Below are 17,219 nucleotides of genomic sequence, written 5' to 3'. Positions count from 1 at the left end.
CAAGTGGTAATACAAGAAGATATAAGAAACCAGAAACCTTCCCCGTGTTTACAGCATTTCCGCAGTAAAGTTGGCAGTGGGACAGTGCCAGAAAGCTGCAGCGCACATTGTGGAGTAGTCATCTGCTGCCACCAGTGGAAAGGTGGAAACCATAATAACATTGCACATGGAGATGCCTTTGGACCACATGGCTGAACTGACCGACAGAATGGTTGATCCTGTAGTTCCTACCATGATTTGTGGGTAGGTTGCTGTATGTAATGGCATGTTGACAATGCCAAGTAATCCAATTCCTTCATTGGTGCACTCTGCCTCGGTTGGTGCACCAGTTGCAACGTATCACAGTCTCGCATCAACAATGGTCACACAGGCACATTACAACAGTCTAGAAGCTAAATTCGAGACCCCTATGAAGATGACTGACACGTTATTATCCCAGCAAGAAAGCAGCAGTAACAGAAGCTGGTACCGCAGGAGACCTAGAAGTCATTCCTCCACCACTTCATTGACATCTGTAGAAGAAAAGCACACAATCTCCTGGTATCATAGGAGATTTGGGGATCAGGCACACGTGTACATTGCCATATGCATACCCAAAATTCAGTGACAGTCAGATGTAGGTGCTGCATCAGATTGCCATGCGACATCCCAGTGCCTTTTTGTCAGTGACCGGAAATCAGGCTACAAATATATGTTGGATACCAGGCCAGACTTGGCATCTTTCCCTGGAAACTGTTACATTGTTGTACACCAGTGACACACTTCTGCCTGTCAATACTGACTTGTCGCACCCAAAAATGGAATTAGACTGGAGGTTGCGCTAGACATCCATATGGGATTTCATGATTGTGGACATCACTGAGCCCATCATCAGTTCTAATCTGTTAGTATATTATTGTCTGCTACTGTGTGTGACAAGAGCGAAATTGGTTGATGGCATAACCAGCATGGTTATCACTGAGCAGTGGAGTACTCGGTCAAGATTGTGCAAGTTGACGCTGAGGAGTACATGTGACAACTACAGTGATTCCTGGCCTTGAAGCAACCTCCAGGAGCACCCCACAATGTCTGGTTCCAGCTCGGTCAGCAGTTGCAAAGGCAGAATTTGACTTCATCCAGAGAGAGGGAATTATGTATTCATCCAGTAGTCCATGGTCCTCCCCTTTACATCTCATACAGAAGAAAAACAGTGCATGGTGTCCATTTGGAGATTACCATAGCGTAAATGCTTGGACAGTGGCAGATCAGTATCACATTCCTCTGCTGTGGGTTACAACTATACATTAAGTGGCACAAAAAGTTTTAATGTGCTGAAATGCGCTAAGGCATATACTGAAATACGCATAACAGAGGAAGATGTTCCAGAAACCACAATCATTACCTCATTTTGTTTATTTGAGAATCTCTGTGTAATGTTCGAGTTGCAAAATGCTGACAAACTTGTCAGTGGTTATAGATGCAGTACTGCAAGGGCTACCCTTCTGTTTTGCGTCTTTAGATGATATCCTCATCTTCTCATCAACTGTGAAACAATGTGAACACCACTTGATGCAAGTTTTGAAATGGCCAAACAACTACGGTGTAATACTAAACACAGCCAAGTGTGTTTTTGGACAGCCACGGATTACTTTTTTGGGATGCTGAATATCATCCAAAAGCTCACTTCTTCTGCCTGAAAAAGTAAAAGCCAATTTGCAGATCTACACCCGTTCAGGTTTACAGTGTTTTCTCGGAATGTTAAATTTCTACTGCTGACATTTTTCACACCCAGCATTACAAGAACCTCTCACCACAGCACTCTGAATTAAAAGCACCCAGACACTGGAAGTTGATATGAGTCAAAACAGCACTCGGGCCTTTTCTGCAAGAGTTAAATAAAGGTACAAGGCAAATTTTGGTCTCTACTCTATAAACTGCCAGCATCTCAACAGAAGTGGAGCTCATACAATTGGGAACTCCTCATGACATATGAGGCAATGACATACTTCCGCCAGCAGGGAGTTCACAGTTTTTACAGACCTTAAGCCACTGACGTTCGCATTTCGACAGAAAAACAGCAACTGTTCACATCTCCCACAGAACCAAGTCATTTTCATAGCACAATTCTGCAAGGGAATCTGGCACATATCTTGGTATTGACAGTGTGGCAACTGACTGCAGCATTTTTGCATTATAAAGTTATGAGAGATGGATTATAAGCACTCCAATTACAATGTGTTTTTACCTTCTACTGCTTTGTCTGCTGTTCCTTTTTCAGTGCAACAGTGGTCAAAAAACCACTTAAAGGTTTATCGTAAGGTAAGGGGAAAACTTACTCCTTTATTTGCAGAAGTGTGTACAATCAAGGGACTGTAATTGTTTGTTGATATGGCAGAATGAGTGACTGCTGATTAAACCCAGATGAGACCAACCAACTGCACTGAGGGTTTAACATGTTCACTGTCGTGTCGCAGCCACAGCAAGCAGCTGTGCTGTGCTGCTGGCGACCTCGTGGCAATCAATTTGTTGAAGTAAGAGATAAATTTTGTGAGATCAATCATAAGTTTAAATCAAGCTGTTGCTACATTAGAACCAGATCACCAGAGGGCAGGTGAATATGTAACCTTAAATCTGTTTAATGTTCATCTGCATACATAGCAATTTGGTTATGCACTGTGCCCTGTTGCTACATTAGCACCAGATCACCAAAGGGCAGGTGAGTACGTAACCTTAAATCTGTTTAATGCTCATCTGCATACATAGTAATTTGGTTATGCACTGTTGCACTGTGCCCTTATGAAGACATCTAATATTTATACAGCCAGCCTAATGAACAATCTGTGAATAATATACAAAAGCACACAAATGAAGATGGAAATTATTAAATAAAAGAGCGATCCCTCAGAATATTAATGTGCCCTGAACACAGGATCAAACACAAGTTACTTTGAATGGCTGTCTTACTGAGGATAATATTATACACAGTGAAACAAATAAAATATGAAATAACTGACGTACTAGAGCATTCGCATACAATGACTAATGTAAACAAAACTTATTGAGCAGTGCACCAAATCACCTAACCTCAAATTTGTAATGCTCAACAATTCATCCAAGTCTATGTGTAATAACCAATCCATCTCAGCAAAGTTCAGTCAGTCATCTAAACTAGCACTCACTGTTCAATTACATTCAAACTGCAAGCTGATATACAGCAAAAGGAGTAGGTCACTAGTAGGTGCATAGCTATGTAGATCAAAATACCCTAAAACATGCCCTGCCTGCCTCTTGTATCACTTTCATCATATGTGACCGACTATACAGTAAAGTGAATATCTGGAAGTTAGGCCACCATTCTATTGGAATACAAGTTTTTACAAATTTAAATATTTCAAATATACATGTCTAAGTGATTTTCAGATAGCTATTACTTCCTTATACATTAAATATTGTAGGATAATCATCTTTAACTAATATTTTACATTTCACACGAAAGAGTGGCAAGTGCTAATCAAATACACTACTATATTCAGCTTGCCACTTCCTCACTATGTTACTCAAAAACACATACTGATAAACATTGCCTTACAAATTTTCTTAAGCAAACATAAACAAATTGGAACAATAATATAAATCTTCCATGCTGAAGCTAATCCATTATGTAGATGTGGAGAATTACTTATTTTGGCATTCAGTTAATACTGATAACATAATTTATTCATAACAATTAGTCAGTCTTTTCTGTACTATAATGAACATAGTTGACTTCAAGCACTATCAGACAGTGTAACTTATGTTACTGTTGTTATGAACAATTTATCACACAAATGTTAATACTGCACCTTTATAATATTTGTTGCATAAATAAGCTAATAATTTCATTGGACTCAACACTCTATTGCGATTTCAATCCTGTTATTAGATTTTAGTATTTTTGGTGAATATTTGATGTTTTAGTTTTAACACAGAATAACTGCAGGCCAACCTGCCCGATCTAGCGAAACTTGCCAGCTGCATGATGCTAAACTAAACCCCCTAGTTCTTTGATGAATTTATATGTAGTGGACATACCACTCCCGATGTTATAGTGTGTTTCATTTTTTCTTTATTTACTTGTTCTCTGTCTCAATTTTATAAATGTATGTAACAGCTGAGACATGGTTCATTTGTCAAATTAAAAATGAAATTAGAATAAAAAGGGAAAGGGGGGAGGGAGAGGGGGAGAGAGAGAGGGGGGGGGGAGGGGTTAGGGGTGGAGTTGGGTTGCATGTTGCAAGACTATCATCATATTTCTGTGAGTTGGGGGGGGGGGGGGGGGGTTAGGGGTGGAGTTGGGTTGCATGTTGCAAGACTATCATCATATTTCTGTGAGTTGCCTATAATGGCATTTTATAAAGTCGTTGCTCTAATTATATCGGTTAACTCAGGAAGTATTAGTTTGCCTTGTTCCCAGGCATGGTCCACAGTACTAAGATCACTTTGAGTCACTGAAAGTGAATGGTTTTAACTCAATAGGCAATAGTGTAATACTCATATCCAAGAGTTAGTGACACTACAACATGAATTAATGTTCTTACCCCTTCAGCAACTCACCATGTTTGATGATATATCTATGGAGAAGTTGGAAAATTTGAGCTAAGCTCCTTGTCCTCTGCGAACATGCTTGTAACACTGAACAGTCATCAGTAGAAAATCTTAAAAACTCACTAACAAAAGAATAATGCGGAACTCAGTGGGTTGCCAAAACCACTTGGAGTGCATTGGACAAATCAGTCACATCATAGACATTGTCATGCTTAACCATACTGCAGAAGACCAATGCTGAAATAACAGAATGAGGAAATTGTTGTGCAACTCAGTACAAAATCAAGAAATTCTGAAGTGAAAGGATAACTCATGGTCTGTTTCCAGCAAAATCTCCAGTAACCAAGATGTGATTGTGTGTAGAGTGCCTAGACCCATGTGAAGTACTGATTCTTTAAAAGTATTTTAGAATCTCACATACAGAATCACAGACACAGGAAGATTTAAGGTTTTGTGGAAGGAAAAGACAAGAATACAGAGATCTTCACCATGTGGTTATTGAGAAACTACTTTATAGCTCGAAGAAGCCTTTCGCAAACAATTTTACTGTTAACATTCATAAAGTTGGGAGCAATAGGCATCAAATAGAGTTAAAACTGGCTGCAAATGCCAACATGTTCATGAACACAAGTGAAAGGTGAGAAAAAAATTAGATGCTCATATTCCTGCACATATGGTTTGTGGACCAGGAATCATCTGAAATGTTGCTAAAACCACAACTATTGATAGAAATTAAATACATCATAAAATCAGATGAGTTTGCTGTCAGTGCCAAGAGATCCACCAAGAAGTTGGTGCAAGATAATATGTTCCTAGATCTATATCTACATTTATACTCCGCAAGCCACCCAATGGCGTGTGGCGGAGGGCACTATACGTGCCACTGTCATCACCTCCCTTTCCTGTTCCAGTCGCGTATGGTTCGCGGGAAGAATGGCTGCTGGAAAGCCTCCGTACGTGCTCAAGTCTCTCTAATTTTACATTCGTGATCTCCTTGGGAGGTATAAGTAGGGGGAAGCAATATATTCAATACCTCATCCAGAAACACACCCTCTCGAAACCTGGACAGCAAGCTACACCGCGATGCAGAGCGCCTCTCTGGTAGAGTCTGCCACTTGAGTTTGCTAAACATCTCCATAACGCTATCATGCTTACCAAATAACCCTGTGGCGAAACACGCTGCTCTTCTTTGGATCTCCTCTATCTCCTCTGTCAACCTGACCTGGTACGGATCCCACACTGATGACAATACTCAAGTATAGGTTGAACAAGTGTTTTGTAAGCCACCTCCTTTGTTGATGGACTATATTTTCTAAGGACTCTCCCATTGAATCTCAACCTGGCACCTGCCTTACCAACAATTAATTTTATATTATCATTCCACTTCAAATCATTCCATACGCATACTCCCAGATATTTTACAGAAGTAACTGCTACCAGTGTTTGTTCTGCTATCATATAATCATACAATAAAAGATCCTTCTTTCTATGTATTCACAATACATTACATTTGTCTATGTTGAGGGTCAGTTTCCACTCCCTGCACCAAGTGCCTAACCGCTGCTGATCTTCCTACATTTCGCTGCAATTTTCTAATGCTGCAACTTCTATGTATACTACAGCATCATCCGCGAAAAGCCGCATGGAACTTACAACACTATCTATAGGACATTTATATATATTGTGAAAAGCTATGGTCCCATAACACTCCCCTGTGGCAAGCCAGAGGTTACTTTAATGTCTATAGACGTCTCTCCATTGAGAACAACATGCTGTGTTCTGTTTGCTAAAAACTCTTCAATCCAGCCACACAGCTGGTCTGATATTCCATAGGCTCTTACTTTTTTTATCAGGTGACAGTGCAGAACTGTATCGAGCGCCTTCTGGAAGTCAAGGAAAATGGCATCTACCTGGGAGCCTGTATTTAATATTTTCTGAGTCTCATGAACAAATAAAGCGAGTTGGGTCTCACATGATCGCTGTTTCCGGAATCCATGTTGAATCCTACAGAGTAGTTCTGGGTTTCCAGAAATGACATGATACGCGAGCAAAAAATATGTTCAAAAATTCTACAACAAATCGATGTCAGAGATATAGGCCTATAGTTTTGCGCATCTGCTCAACGACCCTTCTTGAAGACTGGGACTACCTGTGCTCTTTTCCAATCATTTGGAACCTTCCGTTCCTCTAGAGATTTGCGGTACACGGCTGTTAGGAGGGGGACAAGTTCTTTCGCATACTCTGTGTAGAATCGAATTGGTATCCTGTTAGGTCCAATGGACTTTCCTTTGTTGAGTGACTTTAGTTGCTTTTCTATTCCTTGGACACTTATTTTGATGTGAGCCATTTTTTCATTTCTGCAAGGATTTAGAGAAGGAACTGCAGTCTGGTCTTCCTCTGTGAAACAGCTTTAGAAAAAGGTGTTTAGTATTTCAGCTTTATGCGTGTCATCCTCTGTTTCAATGCCATCATCATCCCAGAGTGTCTGGATATGCTGTTTAGATCCATTTACTGATTTAACGTTAAGACCAGAACTTCCTAGGATTTTCTGTCAAGTCAGTACATAGAATTTTACTTTCAAATTCACTGAACACTTCACGCAGAGCCTTCCTTACACTAACTTTGACATCGTTTAGCTTCTGTTTGTCTGAGAGGTTTTGGCTGTGTTTAAACTTGCAGTGAAGCTCTCTTTGCTTTCGCAGTAGTTCCCTAACTTTGTTGTTGAACCACAGTGGGTTTTTCCCATCCCTCACAGTTTTACTCGGAACGTACCTGTCTGAAACGCATTTTACAATTGCCTTGAACTTTTTCCATAAACACTCAACATTGTCAGTGTCGGAACAGAAATTTTTGCTTTGATCTGTTAAATAGTCTGAAATCGGCGTCCTTTTACTCTTACTGAACAGATAAACCTTCCTCCCTTTTTTATATTCCTATTTACTTACATATTCAGGTATGCTGCAACAGCCTTATGATCACTGATTCCGTGTTCTGCACTTACAGAGTCGAAAAGTTCGGGTCTGTTTGTTATCAGCAGGTCCAAGATGTTATCTCCACAAGTCACTTCTTTGTTTAATTGCTCAAGGTAATTTTTGGATAGTGCATTCAGTATAATCTCACTCGATGCTCTGTGCCTACTACCAATCCTAAACATCTGAGTGTCCCAGTCTATATCTGGTAAACTGAAATCTCCACCTAAGACTATAACATGCTGAGGAAATTTATGTGAAATGTATTCCAGATTTTCTCTCAGTTGTTCTGCCACTAAAGCTGCTGAGTCAGGAGGTCGGTAAAAGGAGCCAATTATTAACCTAGCTTGGTTGTTGAGTATAACCTCCATCCATAATAATTCACAGGAACTATCCACTTCTATTTCACTACAAGATAAACTACTGCTAACAGCGACAAACACGCCACCACGGGATGCATGAAATCCATCCTCTCTAAACACCGTCTGTGCCTTTGTAAAAATTTCAGCAGAATTTATCTCTGGCTTCAGCCAGCTTTCCGTACCTATAACAATTTCAGCTTTGGTGCTTTCTACCAGCACTTGAAGTTCCGGTACTTTACCAACGCAGCTTCGACAGTTTACAATTACAATACCAACTGCTGCTTGGTCCCCGCATGTGCTGACTTTGCCCCGCACCCTTTGCCCTTTCTGTACTTGCTTGAGGCCATCTAACCTAAAAAAAACCACCCAGTCCACACCACACAACCTCTGCTACCCATGTAGCCACCTGCTGTGTGTAGTGGACTCCTGACCTATCCAGTGGAACCCTAAACCCCGCCACCCTATGGCGCAAGTCGAGGAACCTGCAGCCCACACAGTCGCAGAACCGTCTCAGCCTCTGATTCAGACCCTCCACTTGGCTGCTCTGTACCAAAGGTTCACAGTCAGTCCTGTCGACGATGCTGCAGATGGTGAGCTCTGCTTTCATCCTGCTAGTGAGACTGGCAGTCTTCACCAAATCAGATAGCCGCCAGAAGCCAGAGAGGATTTCCTCCAATCCATAGCAACACACATCATTGGTGCCGACATGAGCGACCACCTGCAGGTGGGTGCACCCTGTACAACTTCATGGCATCCGCAAGGACCCTTTCCACATCTGGAATGACTCCCCCTCCCTTCCCCCTGTATGCACATGGAGTGCACATTGGTTTTCTTCCCCTCTTCTTGAAGGAGATCCACCAAGAAGTTGGTGCAAGATAATCTGTTCCTCTTCTTGAAGTTCAGACATTCTAGCTAACATTTCTCAAGATTTTCTAATTTATATTGTTATTCATAGGGAATGATGCCAGGAGTAATCATGTACTGCTATTGGAAAGCATGCTTAAATTGTTTACATTTTGGTCACATCAGCAAACAATGCAAGGGCCACACAATGTCTTCCAAATGCAGCAAACATATTGCCACAGTATCATGCATACAATTTCACAGAAATATAATGGCTCAGAAGTTGAGCAATTATCCACAAAATATTTTTACATGTCTGTCATATTCAAACTCTATGACTGTTAAGAACCAACGTTTACCAGTCCACAGTAGATGGTACAATCTACAGCTATTCATCAACCAAGTTTGGAGCATATTATAGACCATACTCGCACAAAATAACACTTAAACCTGACCGACAACACATCGCATCTTGTGTTATTTTAATACATGGTGTTGCCTAAGGCCAGTTGGATCCAAATACCACACCAACAACTCAGGATAGAATCATGTCTACAAAAGGAACTTAAAATCTTCCAATGGAATGTACAATCAGTGCAGTCTAAGAGAAAGTCTCTTCCATGTTATGCATATTATTCATCCATCAATTCTGATAATTGCAGAGACATAGTCTAAGCATAAGTTAAGTACCTCATTTTTTTGCGAAGGATGGTGGCAGCCGTCTGCATGCCAAATAAATGTCACTGTGCATTTTCTTTCAGTACACACAGTGGCTCAGGGTGTTATAAACTCTCTTCCTGGTAATGATGATGATGATTGGTTTGTGAGACGCTCAGCTGCGTAGTCATCAGCACCCATACAAAGTCCCAATTTTTACACAGTTCAGTTTAACTAGTGCCACAAATGATGATGATGGTGTTGATGGTGAAACGAAGAGGGCAATATAAACAGTCCCCGGGCAGAGAAAATTCCCAACCTGGCCGGGACCCAAACCCAAGACCCTAAGATCCAGAGGCAGCAACAGTAGCAACTAGACCACGAGCTGCGGATATCCTGATAATGACGTCCACGAATGGTAATTTTCCTTCTGATTCAGTTCCTGTAGTAAATTTGATTTTGGGATGCACAGAGTTCAAATGTGCAAGGAAGTCAAGGAGTTTCTACCTTCCATGGGACCATATGATGAATGTGTCATCCACATAATGGAAAAACATATGGGTTTCCATTTGGATGATGCCAGGGCTTCCTCCTGGAGGTACTCCATATACAAATCCGCAACCACAGACAAGAGTGGACTCCCCACTGAAACTCCTTGCATTTGTTCATAGTATTCTCTATTAAACAGAAAATATGTGAAGGTCAGGACACATGTGAAAAGGTCAGTGGTCTTCTCATCATATTTCTGACGAATAAGCTCTAATGACTCATGCAGAGGTACCCTGGTGGATAAAGCAATATCAAAACTCAGCAGAATACCTGAGTCTTTCACCCTGAAATTGTCGATGCATTTTACAAAATCCACAGAATTGAGGATATGATGAGCGACCCACATGAGGACTTAGTATTTCCATAATGTATTTTGCCAGCAAATAGATAGGTGTCCTAATGTTGCTGACAATGGGATGCAATGGCACCCCACTTATGTGGACTTCAGAGAATCCATAAAGTGTAGGCGGTCCTTGAGATAACAGTTTCATGGCGACCGTCTTCTTTGTGGGGTCAGCACTGATCTTCCTGTAGGAGTCATCTAGCAGGCTTTGCAATGTAGTCCTTGTGGGAAAGAACAACAAGAATGTTCCTTTGTCACAGGTAAGACAACACTCTCTGGGCTTTTGCTCAGATCCCAAACAGTCACCCTATCTCTGCTTGTAATGTTCAACTTCACACGCTTACTTCTCATCAGAGCACAACAGGTTACACGACAAACCGGGTGATCTAAAGGTAAGTATAAATTTGAAAATTTAATAAACCACGGACAATGTAGATGTAAAAATTGACACACATGCTTGGAATGACATGGGGTTTTATTAGAACAAAAAAAGTTCACAAAATGTCCGACAGATGGCACTAGACAGCAAAACGTCAATGACGGGTGAGAGGTACGCTGATATGTTACAGAATCACATCATCCCCAGCCTGGCTGATAAACACCTGCTGGAACGTACAATGTTTATGCAGGATGGCACTCCACCACATATTGCTATACGCATGAAAGATCTCTTGCGCGCATTGTTTGGTGATGATCGCGTGCTCAGTCGCCACTTCCGTCATGCTTGGCTTCCCAGGTCCCCAGACCTCAATCCGTGTGATTATTGGCTTTGGGGTTACCCGAAGTCGCAAGTGTATCGTGATCGACTGACATCTCTAGGGATGCTGAAAGACAACATCTGACACCAATGCCTCACCATAACTCCGACCATGCTTTACAGTGCTGTTTACAACATTATTCCTTGACTACAGCTAATGTTGAGGAATGATGGTGGACATATTGAGCATTTCCTGTAAAGAACATCATCTTTGCTTGGTCTCACTTTGTTATGTTAATTATTGCTATTCTGATTAGATGAAGTGGCATCTGTTGGACATTTTTTGAACTTCTGTATTTTTTGGTTCTAATAAAACCCCATATCATTCCAAGAATGTGTGTCAATTTGTACCCCTCTATCTATATTATTCTGTGATTTATTCAGTTTTCAAATTTATACTGAGTTTTTGATCACCCGGTACTTCTTCAGCTGCTTCAGGCGATAGTTGTATCACACCTTGTTCAATTGCACTGATAATGTCCATGACTGGCGTGAACTTATGGGTGGGAGCAAAGTTAACACCTTTCTCCACAAATGAAACAGCGTTGTCACTCAGCTCCATGTCAGTCAGATTGATCACTGTCTTGCATGATGCATCCAGTGGTGGTTTGTCAGAGAGATGTAAGAATTTTGATATCTGACACCTTGTGGCCTTCCTATGGGCAGAATCGGCTACCACCCAGGTAACACCATCAATCCAGTCCCAGGTCCAGGAATTAAAATGATTGGCCAGTTGTAAATGTAATCTAAATAGTTCCAGAGAGTTGTGCTCAAGGCTCCAGTTGGTAATGGGCACTTTCTCATGTACCAAGGTTAGTTTGGCCCACTTCCTATTCTCCTAGCTGCTGCAGAATTGATGTGATGCTTGACCTTAGCAAAGTTTGGCACAACATGCTGGGCATGACATTGTAACACCTCCGATTACTATCCCGACCTGATCTGATCGAATAGCAGTCCAATATTTATTATTAACATGACCGTGAACCTAATGGGGCTGGTAATCGGAACTGACTGCTACGGAAGTTGTTACTTTCCAGTTCATTCTGCTCAATACTATAATACTGAATGTCTGGTAAAGGAACACCAACACAGTTTTACTAATTGCGAACTTATATTCTTCTCAAAACATAAAAAGGAGACAGCCACTGCCTTCGTCATACATATCTAGTTACAGCTAATCTCAGCACAGGCTTTCTTCATTTTCCATTATCGTTACATGCTCATCCATCACTGCATCCAACACACACTGCAATCCAACGTTAGGCTGGTGCAGTAGATGCGAAACCAAATATTGGCACTAGTAACGTCACTGATCACTTTCATAATGATACTTCTTCACTTTCCCGGTATTAATCTATTACTTAGGGGTCTAAGCACGGCAATGGCAACACCCTTCTCGGTTAAAGACCCTGTATTTCAACAATGGCCTTCACACACACACACACACCATTCCTGCCAACCGCAACTGGCGCATCTCGACACTCGCTATGGACCCTTTACAACATCTCTTGAGAAATGCAAGAGCTTTCAGCAAATGACATCTTTGGTGGCACAACATATACGTATATGATGTGATTCTTCAGTCTCTACTGAAGTATTTGTTGATTGAACAATCCGACGGTTGTACTGCTGGTTCACAGTGTCCAACGCCCTATTGTCAGGTGTGCTGATGAAAGCTCCTGAGGGCGCATGGCCAACTACTATCCCCTGTCCCCGTGAGCCGTTCCCTCCATGGACTGTGCCCATACCCACGTATATTGGCATCAGTTGAGTGAGCCTCTGGTGTTCTCATCAATTATCTTCGATGGTGTGCACTGTCTGTCCAGTATGTCTTTCAACAGTGACATGGGATCTGGTATACACTGGCCTTCCACTAACTGAGATCATCTTTGATGCTCCCCAATAATGGTCTGCGACACTCACTAGAGCTTAATGGTCAGAAATTTGACAAGAAAACCACCGACCTTTTCAGGCATGTCTTGACCTTCATGTATTTTCAGTTTAATGGAGGAGACTGAACAAATGAAAGGAGCCACAATGGGCAGCCCACTATCACCTGTGGTCACAAATGTGTATCTGAAGTACTTTGAGGAGGAAGCTCTGGTGTCATCCAAATGGAAACCCATGTGTTTCCTCTGTTACATGGATGACACGTTCATCATGTGGCCCCATGGAAGGCAGAAATTCTTTGACTTCCTTACACATTTGAACTCCATACATCCCAACACCAGATTTACTATGGAGACCAATACAGAAGAAAGATTACCATTCCTGGACATCATAGTAAAGAGAAGAGCTGATGGTAACCTGAGCCACAGTGTGTACCAGAGGAAAATGTACACTGACCTGTATTTGCATGCAGACAGCTGTCACCAACCTTCGCAGAGGAATGGGGCACTAAAACACTAGTACATAGGATGTGCACCATTTCACATGCAGAGTGTCTGTCCCCAGAGCTGGAACACATCAGAACCGTATTCGGAAAAAATGGGTACCCAGAATGGCAGATTAGGTGTGTGCTCTGCCCCAACACTACAGTGCAATCTGTGAAGATGGATAAAGTCATGGAGGAAGGAGAGCAGCAACTGCCTTTATACTGTACACTCGCACACCATTGGGAAAAATCAGATGCATATTGAAGCAACACCGATTAAAAACTGTCTTTTGCCCACATCATAAAAAGTTAGCATTATTGAGAAGCATCAAAGATGACCTCAGTTTGCAGAAAGCCAGCATATGCCACGTTCCATGGCAATGTGGACAGACATATTGGACAGACAGTGCACACCATCGAAGATCGTTGCCAAGAATGCCAGAGGCACACTTGACTGATGTATCTCAAGAAGTCAGTGGTCGCAAAACACTGTCTGAGAATCATGCAATGGAGTATGAACGTACCAGGATCTTGGCACAGACTTCCAAATACCGGGACACCCGTCCTTAGAGAGGCTGTAGAAATTCTTACTAGGAACAATCTCAGCAACCGAGATTGCGGTTATAGTTTTAGCAAGGTTTGGGAACCAACACTGAGTTTAAGGTAGGAGATTTTCAGAAAAAAAAAGGTGAGCAGAGTGAATCGAGCACCTACATCACAAACACTGATGATTGCGTCTCTGAGACAACTGACATGCAGCCACAGGCACAGAGGGAATGGCTCATCGAAGCAGGAGACATTAGTTGTACATGTGCCCTCAGAAGTTCAGTTCATTAGCGCACCTGACTATGGCGGCATGTCTGATCACCAAAATACAGTGCCCGTTGGACATTATGAACCGGCAGTACACCTGTAGACTATTCGAACAATGAAAGCTTTTTATATATATTCTCAGAATATTCACGTTTAATACAATTCTTCAAAGTGCTGCCCACTGTTGAAGGCGATACATCCCAGCAATGTAATATTGCCTTTGTTTTCGCAGACTGAGATCATCCTTATGAAAACAAAACTATGCGTCTTTGTGTTTCTGAAGAATGTGGCCACTTCCTCAAGGAATGCCCCTGATGTCAGATGAGATGATTGTATTTTATTAATTGTCCACAGTGTTGTTTCACCGAAGTATAGGTTGAATATGTCAATATGTATCATACCAATATACAGTGACTTGCAGATACAGATCAATGTTTCTCTATTTCCACCAAACAAAATGATTGGTTTGTGGACCAAAGCACATGTGGTTCATGTTTTCCCATTTGTATTCCTATGTTCTTGAGTACTGTGGAGTTCCTGCGGCTACATCGGATGTCATACTCAAGAATCATAGGAGTGGGCATTTTGATGTTTATAAAGTATGTACAATTGTAGTGATAATAGGAGGCCTTATTTCCTGATAAAACACAGAGCAAAAGAATAAAAATTGTGAACAAAAATACAGGCAAAAATTTAAAACTGAAAATTACTGCTTACACTATAACAGAAAGCAACAATTAAACTATTTATGGTAATCCCAGGAAAGAATGGTTGAGAAAAGCAGCATCTAGCAATGAAATAAATTCGACCACCAGGGAGTGATTTAGAAATGCACGAGCTGGACAATTCCAAAGTTAGTACCAATGGTTCCCGTAACGGCTTAGAAATCAGGAACAAACAATTCAGCACTTCCCACATTCGTAATATGAAGCAATCAGTAAAAACAATAGATATACTAAAACTGGGAGGAGAAAGTCACCTTACACAAAGTTCCAAATTAGAACTTTCATAGTGGGGATGAAATTGAATACTTCTTTCCAATATTAGCTGCAAAATTCATTTGTGTGAATATGGAATGGAAAAACTGGTGAAATACTTTACCATTTCACAAGAACCGCCATAAAAAAAGTATGTTACAGGCACAATCACGAAACAATGGCTGATTATGCTTGTGTATGCCCATAAAAAAGGGAATGACTTACATCTACATCAAACAATGTAAACTCCCGGTAGAAATTCAACAATGTAGGCAAAGACAGATTGTTACTTACTGTAAAGAAGACATGTCATGTGGCACACAAGCACAATTAAAAGACACTCACATATAGCTTTCGGCCACAGCCTATGACAGTAATACCTGCACGCGCACATGCGTGTGCGCGCACGTGTACACACACACACACACACACACACACACACACAAAAGACCGCCAACCTCAGCATCATGTCAGGGTTGGCGGTTGTGGGTGCATGAGGTGTGCTTGCTTGCTTTTGTGTGTGTGTGTGTGTGTGTGTGTGTGTGTGTGTGTGTGTGTGTGTGTGTGTGTGAGAGAGAGAGAGAGAGAGAGAGAGAGAGAGAGAGAGAGAGAGAGAGGAGCATGTGTATGTGTGTCTTACTGACAAAAGCTATGGCCGAAAGCTATATGTGAGTATCTTTTAATTGTGCCTGTCTGCAACCTGATGTGCCTGTAAGTAGCAACATACATCTACATCTGTACTCTGCAAACCACTGTGAGGTGCTTGGCAGGGGGTATGTCCCATAGTACCAGATATTAGTGTTTTTTCCTGTACCATTCACGTATGGAGCATTGGAAGACTGATTGATTGAATGTGTCTGTGCGTGCAACAGTTATTCTAATCTTATCCTCACAACCCCTGTGTGAGTGATACGTAGGAGGTTGTGGTATAACCCTAGAGTAACCATTTAAAGCCAGTTCTTGAAACTTTATTAACAAACTATTTCAGGATAATTTATATCTATCTTCAACAGTCTGCCAATTCAGTTCCTCCAGTATCTCTGACACACTCTCCCATGGCTCAAACAAACCTGTGACCATTTGTGCTGCCCTTCTCTGAATATGTTCAATCACCCCTGTTAGTCCTATCTGGTATGGGTCTTCAAGTGTCTGCCATTTCAGTTTCTTACTGCTCTTATTTTGTCACAATTTGACCTGACAAATTCTTTGCTGAATGTGGTAGGGTCATTACCAATCTAACATCTGTTATACAGCCATTAGAGCTGCGTATAATTGTAGATTATAGTACTTTCAAAGGAAATGTATGTCATAACTGCTCATGATAGAACCAATATTAAGAGATGTGTTCTTTCCAATGGAATCTTCACATGGTGAAGATATGCCAGAAAAGAATGTAATTTATAATTTTGGTCATTTATTTGCTAAGTGAAAGCAAATTACATTCAAAAAGAGATATGAGGAAAGGGAGGGAGATGATAACTGTGCGAGAGTTTACCAACTAATATAGTCATAAAAGGAATAATGATAGGATCTTATACAGGATATTTCACAAAAGAGGTTACTTTTACAACTTGATAACTGGGATCCCCGACTCAGACACGGTTGAAACTTTTAGTCAGAAGCGCATTTAAGGTGTCCACAGCTCTTCTGCTATATTGTGCAGTTAGTAAAATAGTTATCTACATTTTCCATTATCATTAGAGTGAATGCTTTATTAAAATTATGTTATTGAGCAAAAGATACAAAATTTTTGTTTCTGCATATTGAACTGAGCCACTGACAGCTTTAATAACTGTTGGCGTTGTGAATGATGGGAAGTGAACATGAAAAATCATGAGTTGTATGATTAGAAAGATTGCAAAACCAATGAGAAAATAGGGTTCAAAAAACATTGTCACAATCTGCAGTGTATGAAATTACATGGCGACATAATGGAATATACTGTGTAGAATGCTTTCACATGAAACAGAATATTCCATAAAATTTAATCTTTACTCTTAGGGTCTTGTATA

Source organism: Schistocerca gregaria, chromosome 1 (assembly GCF_023897955.1).
Source record: "Schistocerca gregaria isolate iqSchGreg1 chromosome 1, iqSchGreg1.2, whole genome shotgun sequence".
Classification (NCBI taxonomy): domain Eukaryota; kingdom Metazoa; phylum Arthropoda; class Insecta; order Orthoptera; family Acrididae; genus Schistocerca; species Schistocerca gregaria.
This window is presented reverse-complemented; position numbering follows the sequence as displayed.